The sequence below is a fragment of the Anthonomus grandis genome, chromosome 1 (assembly GCF_022605725.1).
Source record: "Anthonomus grandis grandis chromosome 1, icAntGran1.3, whole genome shotgun sequence".
Taxonomy (NCBI): domain Eukaryota; kingdom Metazoa; phylum Arthropoda; class Insecta; order Coleoptera; family Curculionidae; genus Anthonomus; species Anthonomus grandis.
In genome coordinates, this window is record NC_065546.1 from 4,765,128 (window position 1) to 4,777,213 (window position 12,086).

The following is a 12,086-nucleotide window of genomic DNA, read 5'->3' on the forward strand; positions in this document are numbered from 1 at the left end:
CTATTTAGGGTCAATAAAATAGATTTACAAAAAAATTAACTGTCTCAATAATATAAGCCTTGATTTAAGAATAATAGTTTTCACAACTATTAATTTTTAAATTTATTTTTAAAAATTAATAGTTACCGCGAAACAGTCTTTACGCGGTTTTTTAACTAAAAAAAACTTTTTTTTTCTAAAATTTTTTATAGTTTTACTTAAATCTTGTTTCCTTTCTTAGTTGTTTTTTTTTGTTTAATTTTATTTAGTTATATTTTCTATATGGAAAAAGTAAACTGGCCACAAGCTGCTGTCTGAAACATAAATAATTATTTTTTAAATTAAAGGAGATTTGTTTCCTAAAAGAAAATTAAACTCCACAATGGAAAAAAATTGTTGCATTACTTTTAATTATGATAAGAGGAAAAATGAATGAAGAATAAAAAAAGTGCTTTTAAACAGCTTGTATTTGTTAACTTTATTACAATGTTTCACGATATGTTAGAGCTTTCTGGAAAATTTATTAACTATTTCGATTTTATTATTTAATTTTTTCACAATGTATAACTTTCTCGTCATTTAAATCCTCATATGATCCTCTATTTCCAACTTGCCATTAATTATGACAAGTTCGAGTAGAGCGCTTAAAAATAATAAATAATCAAATTATAATTTTGTTGTAATTGGCAAGAAAATCTTCTAAAATCCCGGCTAATATTTGTATTGGAAATTCTCGAATTTCTGATTCAGCGATATTTTAAAGCCAAACATACATATAGCTCACGTAACTTTGATATATCTAAAGATATTAAATCTATGAAAATACCGCTTTATTCAAAATTTCATTTTCATCGTAATAGAGAAAATAAAATAAATCGACTACGTGTCGCTCTAAAACGCAAAACTGACGATATATCGTATGACAGCGTGGTTCAAATATGCGATATTACCAAAAAAAACTTGCATTTATAGGCGGCTTTGTCATCTGTGCATGATAGGAGCATTCATAAAATTATTTCGGGTGACAGGAAATGCCATTTCTACACATCTGTGTCAGATATATTAAAATAATACATGAAATTCATATAGGAATATATAAAGATTTAACAGGTAAATATACGTTTTGACATTGTTTGCATTTTTAAACCGTTTAGTTTAAGAGATTTATCGTATCTACGTGATAGATAAAATTATTCTTAAAAATGTTTCCTAGTTTTTAATTTGCTAAATCACTTTTGTGACCCTTCATTAAAAAAAATACTTAGAATGAGTGTATGAAAAAAGGTTAAATTTGTTGATACTATAAGAATTACATAAGCAAAATAAAAGTCGTGCATAACTTAAATGGTCACGATACTCACTATTTTATATATTCTTTGCTACGTCTTAAAGAAGCTGCATATATTTCTGCAAATTTTTTTTAGCTATGTAATAATATATACATGTTAAAAATAATAAACCATATGCTTTTTATACGGGGTAATGCTTTGGTTTTTGTTAAAAAAGTCGATGATATAAAAAAAGTATCTTAAAATTTTTTTAAGCGTTTATTTTAAGTTTAATACTCACAATATATAGAACAATAAGGGGTTCAACAATTAAAAAAAAAATGAGTTGCCACTATTTTGTTTTTTTTTACCGAATAACATTATAAACCTTGCGTTTGATTTCTATATTTTTAGAATTTTTTGCACTCTAATAAATGCCGAGAAGCCGCAAATCCTCAAAGATTTATGCAGATCCTTTTATTGATGGATGCTATCAAAGTCGGCACTATGGGCCATATATATCTTCCATTGACTGGTTTTCGGAAACAAGACCCGAAAGCGTCCGTAGGTTACTGATTTATTTGTGCGCCACCACTTGCGTCCTTACGTTTCAGACTGAATTCTATCAACGATCAATTTTCTTCTTTGTTGAAGGCGGCGGTCAGTCTTCAACACCTGTGAATTTTATTTATTTTTTTTTTCATAAGAAATATCACAATCCTATTCGTCTTATATTGATATACACCTTATGAATGGATATTCATAGACGCTGTTTATTTTAAAATCCTGATTATTAAAGTGTTAAATATGTTTGTTATATAAATTAATAAATATTAATCAAAATATTTGAATAATTGGACCGAATTGTTCGATTCTAATTTACTTCGCACATAATCTAGATTACTGACAATCTGGCTATACAGTGAACAATAGCGTAGTTACAGCAGTTGTCTGACGAGATGCACTCGAATAAATTGCTTTGTCTTGACAATGTTGCCTCAAAATTTACGGCGTCACAATGGCTCATCTTTATTTACCGGATTCAACTTTTACGTAAAGATCTCTTCAACCATTGATATACAATTGCCAGAATAATTAAGTTCGAAAACTAAAAAAATAATTTAATTAATAAATAGAAGTATCTTCGGAAATTTGTTAGTAAGAAAAAATAAATTTGCAGTTTAGAGATGTGGGTCGCACTAGAATTTAGAAATTCGATGTTTCGAAGACTTTTACTTATTTGTTTAATATAAAAAAAGTTGATAGGAATCGATAAAGTATTTAAGATCGTTGTCTTTATTTATAAGAATTACCTCCTTTAATAAGATATAAAACAGTTGGGTTATTTCCCAATATAGATCAGGTAGAAATTAATTAGTTACTTTAGTTTTTATCGTTTCCTAAATTTTGTAATGCATTGACAATATTGTAGGTTTAATATTAAATTGTAAGGAAATATTCTTTCTGCTTCATTAAAATAAATGATTTTTCATTATTCTTTTAAATAAATGGTAAAACAAGATAACCCTGCCTTTATGCCACGTTATATTCGTATACAAATGATGATACAAAAACAAAAATTAATCATATATTTTAAAGCTTTTTTTTAAATTTTTAAAACCAAACCTGATACTCTAATCACCATTTCCGGCAAGTCATTTCGCACTTTCAAAACATAGGAATGATAAATTTAACGATCTAACATTTTACGGCCATATCTGACATGAAACTGTAAAAGACAAATTATCGATAACGTTTGAATCCTGGGGATGATAAATTAAAGAGATTTTCTTTATGGTCCCCCGGGAACGGATGCGATTGTGTCGATGTTTAATTTATATATTTTTTAGCTAATAGTCGTTTAAGATGTCGATTAAAATTCTAGCACACATCTTTATCAATTTTTATATTGTGATAACGGGAGGTTTAATTATATTTTATTAAAACAACGTGTTTCTCTGATGTCTAAAATAAGTCTATATTTTAATTTAATAATTTTGTACAAAGAATCCAAAATTGCTTAGCTAAACTATTACACATAAAACAATTATTAATAAACATATTGTTACATTATTTGACATACTTCTGCAAATGAACTGGCATGAACCCTGACTAAGCTATTGACTAATATATGTAATTATAGTAACTTAAAATATTACGTATGTATTACGTAGTACTATATGATAAACTAAATTCTAAATAATATTATATAATTTAAAGCCTCTATTATTATACTACAATATATTCATTTAATTAATTTAATGGAATGATCCTTGAAAAGATATTTTATGGCCCGGGCTGCAATTATATTACTTAGTATTTCTAGAGGTTTTAAAAGTGTATGACCTATGTGGCATTTGAAGCTACAACAAACATGATTTACTATTAAACGTTCCACAATATTAGATTTTTCTGCAATGTATGTGACTCTTCTACCATAAAATATCTTCAAGACAAAATTTTGCAGCTGCAAAACATCGACAGAACTTGTCTAAAAAGGAACAATGAATTTAATGGAAATCGATGACATTTTGAGCAGTCATTTGAATGACTTCATGACTCTAATAGAAAACTACTCTGACAATAGATAAGAATTTTTATTCCACTATCACATAAATAAAGCAAGAAATTTTTTTTCTTTCATCTATATTTATGGACAACCATAACGAGTCAAAATTCATAACCACCACCAAACCAAAAAAGTCTATCTCAAGTCAAACCGACTTTTTAAAGTCAAAGTCAAAATATGCTTTATTTGTTTAAAATAATAAATTGTTATTTACAAAGCAATTAAAAATACCTATTTTATCTTTAAATAATAAACAGACGGCACTGAACAAATAAATAAAAAGTACAAAATAAGAAAACATACAAATAAAATTTTTGTCCGCAAATTCAACGTCACCCATTAAAATGCAAAAAAGAATAAAAATGAATACATACACATAATAAATAGAATAAATATATACAAATAACAAATAGGAATTAAAATAAAAATGAATTTTCATAAAATTCCCATAAAGAATAATATGCCTTCCCCACTAAGTGTGTACGCAGTCGCTGTCTAAATATATTAATTGACGTTGCCTCTTTAATGTTCCTTGGTAGGTGATTAAATACCTTTATTCCTTCATAGATGATAGATGCAATCTGCGTGAAGGTAGATGTAGGGATAGGCAGATGCAAGTTGTACCTAGGATTTTCTGCCACGAATTTATGACGATGTTTGTATGAGATGCTATCCACTTCCAGGATATTGTAGATGCTCGTGACGGTAAGAACACTCTCTTTGATAAATAGAGGTCTACAAGACTCTCTGGGTTTTGCCCTGGAAATGTAACAGAGAGCCCGTTTTTGCAGAATTAGGACTGGATTGACTGGATAAGATCATGGCTAGCATTTCCCCAGAAACAAATACCATACCTAATACGCGGCTCAATAAAAGCTAAATAAACAGATCTACCAACCGATGTATCAAGTTCCTCAGTTGTCAACCTTACTGCAAAACAGCCTGAAGATATCACCTTAGACATATTTTTATTTTTATATACATATTTTTATCTATGGTCAATCCAAGAAACCTGAAGAAGAAAAGATTCGAATCAAACCAGATCTTTAATTGTTGTTTGCAGAGAAGAGTGCAGAGACTACGCAGAGATTTGTCGTCAACAAATACAGTAAATTTTCCCTGAATGTCAAGGCTTGCTAAATCATTAACATAGATTAATAAGTTTAATTAATAAATGTAGATAAGGAAGAAATAACAAAAAATACTTTCTCAAAAAATTAATCCCCCACCCTGCAAAACCTCCATAAAATAAGAGTAGCATTATGTCATAATTTCCAAAACTTTCTCACCTTATACACACAAGCAGTTTGCACACTATGTAAAAAAAAAAACTAGAAACTACTGACTTTATTCAATGTTTTCAAATTTTCAGATTTTAAAGTAGTGGAGCAAAATGAAAACAACTTAAAGCTGCTAAGAAATTCAACTATGTGGCCGCAAGGTCCTGTGATAGATGTCCAGAAGATAAATTATGTAACGAATGACCATTCATTCATTTATTCATGTCACATACTTAAGCTATAGCATCACTGACAAATTCTGGTGAGGCCAAATTTGTGCAGATAGGTTCTGATAAAAAGGCTTTAGCTGCAAGTAAATTCCATGTGTGAGAAAATGTAAAATTTGCGCAAAAACATGCGAAGGACAGTGATGGACAATTTACGTGCCCGATGACGCCAACATCTGATACAGAAAATAGTCGCTACTTAATGGCTAGTCTAGGAATCCTTTCATTTTAAAATCTCTTAGGCTCTTCCTTTCCTTCCTACATAATTAACCTTTAAAAATACACATTTTAAAGGCCACACAAACATGAGCATTAAATGAATAATTGAATTCTTATGACTTCTAATAAAAATTAATGAGGGACTTCATAGCGGCCTGCACTCATTGCGAAAATTACTATCGCTACCATACGGTATTGGTTCTGGTGAAGGTAAAACCGATATCTCTGCCTTCAACTCAATCTTTTCGTCACAAAAACTCCTACGGCTTCAAAAAATTAGGGAAAGTCAAAGCAACAACTTTTTTAGTGGTTTCCCAACAAAAACTAAAAATGTTTAATAGTGAAGAAATAGTCCATACTTTCAGTAGAGTCGTAGGTTAAGTAAAATAAAAATCCTTCAGTCTTCCTCCACTTATTTATTAAACATTTAGTTAGCTTAAAATTCCCTACAGATTTCGGACACAGTGATGTCCATCATCAGGGGGTAAAAGGTTTAAAATTGGTAACAGGCATTATTTGATCACCATTATACCAGAGTAACTAGATTCAATAGAAGTAATTCATCTCATGGAGGTACTATGATATTGTCTACTAACAATGATATTTTTGGCGATAACAATAATTGATAATCTATTATCTGAAAAAATGTTTTAATTTTCTATTGTCTACCATGAGTATTATGACCTTTATATTGTTTGTATTTACGAACACCTGATGCTGATGTACATGAATTCTGTCAAAAATTACTGACCTTGCTAGAATTCCTGCCTTTAAAAAGTTAATTAATATTATGTGAATATCTTAATATTGATTTCCCTGGTGTGTGTGTGCTGCCTAAGTCTTTCATCACCTGAGTCTCTTAATAGTTATTTTGTAACTTGTATTTTGTTTCTTTGTAAATGTTGCAAAAGAGTCAATGAATACCATCTCCTTCCTATGGTCTACTTTTATAGCTCTATAATGTAAAATTTATACAGTTTCTTTTTTACCCCCGTAGTATTAGCAGAGCTTCGCAGTACAATAAATAACATTAGAAGCAATACATCATCTGGTACAAATAGGCTTACCCTAAAAATGTTTTCAAATCTGCCAGAATGCACCTTAAACCATCTTATAAATTTAATAGATAAGTTGGAAATTTTTTCAAGCATAAAGCAGGTGATAAAAAACAAGTTAATAATTATCATCCAATTGCACTCTTTCCTCATCGAACAATTTTCAAGAAAAGGCTTCTATCTTTTCTGTTTAAATAAAAAAATATTTACTCCCTATCGATTTGGATTCTTGAGTAACAATAACTATATTTTCCCTTTTTAGTATACAGGTATACTCTTGGCTTAAACAATGATCACCGGACAGCAACAATTTTCTGCTATTTCTCTAAAGCTTTCGATTGCGTAAATCATAATATCCTAATATAATATAATAGTTGTGCATAGTTTCTAAGGTCAGTAAAGTTATTATTGATATATTCATCGATACTAAAACCACTTTTAGCCACAAGATATTTTGTAATAGTACTTTAAACTTAAGAGGTAATATTCTATTTTGAGTGGCAATTTTCTTATAAAACATGGGACCATAAAAAGATTCTATGAAATTCGGTATGGATATTAGTGTTGTTTCTAATGAAATATGCAAAGTACATCTTTAAAAGTTTCATAGTTAATGATATGGTCCATGACTTGCCATAGATATATAAACATCAGTTACAATATTGAGTCTTGAGAAATACATTCTACACTTCGTCCTATAGTCCAGGTTTTCAAGGATCCTAATGGCCTTTCTCTGATATCTATATCTTTTATTCTAAGAAAGATAACCAGTGCATTGCTAACATTAGCCAAATCTAAATTACGAGTAGATATCTGCATTTATATTTAATTGGTGAGAATAAAATTAATCTGAAACCTTTGATTATGTCTCCTGTAGATTCATGTGTAAATCACCAAGTGCAAATGCCTTTTTTGTTTAGGTGTGAATAAGATCATTTATGTATATCAAAAAAAGCACTGATCCTTGAGAAACCCCAAATTTTAATTCCGCAAAATCAGATTGTGAGCCATTCAAATTAATTATTTGAGATCTGCCAGAGAGATAGGATTCTATTAATTTTATGCTACAGCTCGAAATGTTGTAATATCTTTATTTTATTACAAGGGTTTTAAAAGAGACACAATTGAAAGCTTTGCTCAAATCGCAAAATGTGACTTCAGTGAATTCCCCTTTTTTTTTATTTAAGACCCTCATTTATTATTTCTATAAAATGGTTAATTGCTATTGTTGTTGACTTAGCACTTCTAAAACCTCTTTACTGCTAAAAAAACCATTGGATTCAAAGAAAACTATAATTCTAAATTTTAGGGCTTTTTCAAAGATTTTCGAGAAGATAAAGACTATTGACATAAATCTATAGTAAGTCAGGTCATTGCGAGGGCCTTTTTTATAAATAGGTGTAACTCTAGAGATTTTAGGGACAGTGGAAAAAACGGAGTCACCTAGACACAAATTAAGAAGCTTTACTAATGGATATGTAATGATATTTACAATATGTTTAATAAACTTAGTATTCATTTCATAAAAATCACGACCGTTTTTGTTTTTTAATGATTTGATTAGGTCACACAGCTCAATGAAAGATATTTCGGTAAATGTGAATTTATTATCTGGGTGTGTATCAGCTGGGTGTATAACAGTGTAAGTGTAGATCAGCTATGTATTTCTTTTTTATCTTAATGACAGAAGTCAACTTGTTAGTGTTAATATGACGACGTCTTCTTGTAAGTTGATAGAATGTGGGGTGCCTCAAGATTCAGTCTTAGGCTATATTTTGTTTTTACTGTTTCTAAGTAATATCGCTAGTCTAGATATTAGCGATAAAATCTGTCTTGTCTTACAAAAATACGTTAGAGTCTTTTGTACTTCATGACACCAGTTTAGATGTCGTTGATTCTGTGAGGTTTTTGCGATTTATGGTAAACTTCTATAAAAGTCTTTAAAAATGGGACTTGCACATCGATGCCTTATCCAATAAATTTTACATGTAATGCATTTAGATCAGTTTCCAGGGAATTAAATTTAGTAACGCCTAGATCAGTATATTACGCCGTTTTTGAGTCGCATTTTCGATATGTCTTCCATTCTGGGGTACGTGTTGTGCGACTCAATTTTAGTGCATTTTTAAACTATAAAAGAGAGCTGTTCGTTATTCATTGATACTAAATAGTAGAACTTCCTATCAAAAGAATTTTGCTTAAAATATAAAATATTATCTTCTCCTTCTTTATTCATATTTCGTAATTCTTTAAGATCACGCTTGCTGCCGAGAGTATTATATATAGTGAACCATTTTTTAATTAAATAATATTAGAAGGTTATATATGTATATTCATTTATCTTTAAACTTTTTATTTTTTCTTACTTTTTTATTTCCTTTTTATTTTTTGTGCTATATCTACTATACTTACATATTGCGACTTAATATTTATAAATATTTATATTTTATGTTTTCTGTATTGTGATCTTTTGTTTATTTTTTGCACGTTTTTTATTATATAATTTGTCTAGTCTATATAATTTGTAATTTTTTTGTTTTGACAAGAAAGCAGAATATTATTATTAAATACATAATATTTTTATTATGCTGTAAGCAAATTTTAAAAGGTAATGAAAGAACATTATATTTTTATTTTTATATATCGGTTTTAAAATATATAGAAAAAAATAAAATGAGAAATTTTCGAAAATATGCATGTATGAATTTTCCTACAATAATGGTCATAAAAGTCCAGGCCGCATCTCCTGGAGTCTCACTACTACACTTCTAAATTTTAATAAATGCCCCTGTACCCTTTTTTGCTTAATAAAATATTATATTGCCTTAAAAAAACCTTTTCTCCGTAAATATTTAAGCACCGCTTTCAATGTTTCTTATGTCCTAAAGGCACATTACTCGAAACGGTCGATTCCAATTCCTGCCACACTGTATAAGTGACCCAATATTTTTGCACGTCTTCCTCTCGAAGGCCGCTTTATTTAAGCAATCAATTTGACAAAGCCAATAAAAATAAAGAAGAGACAAGGCAAACGTGGCAGAAAAATAAAATCTTTGGTTCCGACAACGTGACAACACTACACAACATTGTGCGATTTTTTTTCGAAGTTCTATCCGAGATTTGAGCCCGTAAATGGCCATTATAAACAGTTAAATACGTCTGTTAAGAAAAACTTCTTACGTAGTTTATTTAGTTACAATTAAAAAAATATATTAATTTTTAAGAATAAGAATAAACTAAATACGGCAAATTTAAATGACATTAATATATTAATAAATAATGAAAAAATTGATTACAAAAAAGATATTAAATATTTAGGAATTAACTTGGGTCCAAATCTTAATTTTTATTCACATGTTGATACGCACAAGACGCAAAATTTCTCGAAAAATTAGTTTTTTTTGCCAATAGATACCATGTTAAACATTATGTCTGTAAAAGAAAAAAAAATATTTAACACTTTTATGTTTACATTTAAAATTAAAAATAAATTGCTTTCTAAATAAATTTGTGAAAAAACAAGACTATTTAGTGACATGCACAATTATAGTACTAGACAACATGAAGATTTTATAATAACAGGCGCATTTACTTCTGAACGATTGACAAATAATATTCTTCGAAAAGGTTTGCAATTCTTTAATGAAATTCCAACTAATTTATAAAATTGTAACAATTTAAACATATTTAAAATAAATTTAAAGCGTCATATATTTTCCTTCCCATAAAGGGATTAAGACTGATTTTTAAAATTTATGTATCTAGAAATTTGATATTAAGCATTTTAATTCAATTTGTCCTTTATATCGTATTATGTGTTTATAGTACCATAGTAAATTTATATATTATTACTAATAGTTTTCAGTTGGTTGTACTTTAAAAAACAGGGTATGCGGTATTATTGCGAACGTAAGTGTGAAACTTTTTGTGCAGAGTATTATAATTATTTTTTGGCTTTTATATGTAGCTGTTATGCTAATAAAAACAAATTAATATTATTATTATTACCTTTTATTCTTAATGATACGTTATACTGAGTTGAGAACATTTGTATGAGTTTGAATTCTCCATAATTTTTTTGAACTAATTAATGAAAATATTGGTGGTTTACTCTAAGAATAGAATTTACGAACAATAGATACACATAAGTAATTTATTTATGCGTATCTCTGTTGCATAATTTTAAGAGAATGGAGTTCCAAGCGAATAAGTTGCTGCATAAATTATTCAAATACATGTGTGTTTGCTTGCATAACTCAAATAGGTACGATACACCCTTGTTTAGGTGAGATATAAATCTGCTAAATAAGCGTGTACGTTTCTGTAAAATTTATAGCTATATTATGATCGGAGTATTTATTATATTTTTGAAGTTTTAACAGTGGATCTTGGCTATTCTCATCAGTCATTAGGAGTTTTTTAAATTTTTCTAATTTTATATAATAGATTTATTCGAATATTTTTGTAATTTATAAGTAAGGCAAAGCCTATAATCTTAAAGTTCATATACATTTTTTATAGTTTCATTTAGGAATTAAGTCTTCCAAAAAAATTCAATGAATAATACCTAATTTATTTTCATTAACGTCAATTAAAATTTTCAAACCAACGTTAGGTTGTATTCAAGGATTTTTTGAACTCACATTTTGTTTCTCAATTTTCAACAACTTTTTTCAATTTTTATTTTCGTCTATTTAGTTTAATTCAGTGATACTTCCAAATGACTCCATTATTTTGCCTCATAACGATAAACAGTTTCTTCAGTTTCCTCCCCTGCGTCACTTCAATTACACCTAAGAATAACATTATTGCTAACCCGACCCTATTTAAGCATACTCATGAATTGCCGTCTCAAGACCTAAACCTCATTTTAGGGGCTAAATCTCTTAAAGCTTCTCGTTTCCCAAACGTTTATAGATTCTTAGGTTGAAATTTAGTTTTCACTCCACCGCCACGCCACGCTCCTGCTACTATCGCTTCGCACTACTTCAGTAAACATTTATTTCAGTCTGAGTTTGTCTTCGGTATAATTCATGTTGAAACCCGTCTCGCTTTCTTGCGGCTGAATTTATAAAGCTCGATATCATTAAAAATGCTGCTGATGTGAATGGATTTAAGCTGAAATTCAAAATTATCCTTATTTTTTTTTCAGAGACCTTGAAGGTATATAATGTAAGACGTGAATTTATTCTACTTATTATATTTTATCTGGTTTTTGTCGATCATTAAAGATTAATAAAAAAGGCAACGATAACCGATCGGAATGTTAAGGGCTGACATGTAAAGATAGGGACGAGCCTCTGAGAATCTTTAAGTTTTATGATTTTAAGAGGTTTTTCGGAGTTAACAAAATAAACAGAAATAGCACTTACTAGTACTTATGCGGGTGAAAAGGTCACCTCGGAGAAAATTATAATGGTGGGATGTTGGTATGTACAAGTTTTCAAAAACATAGGCGATGATAGATGTTTACCAGAATTCTTTTAAGG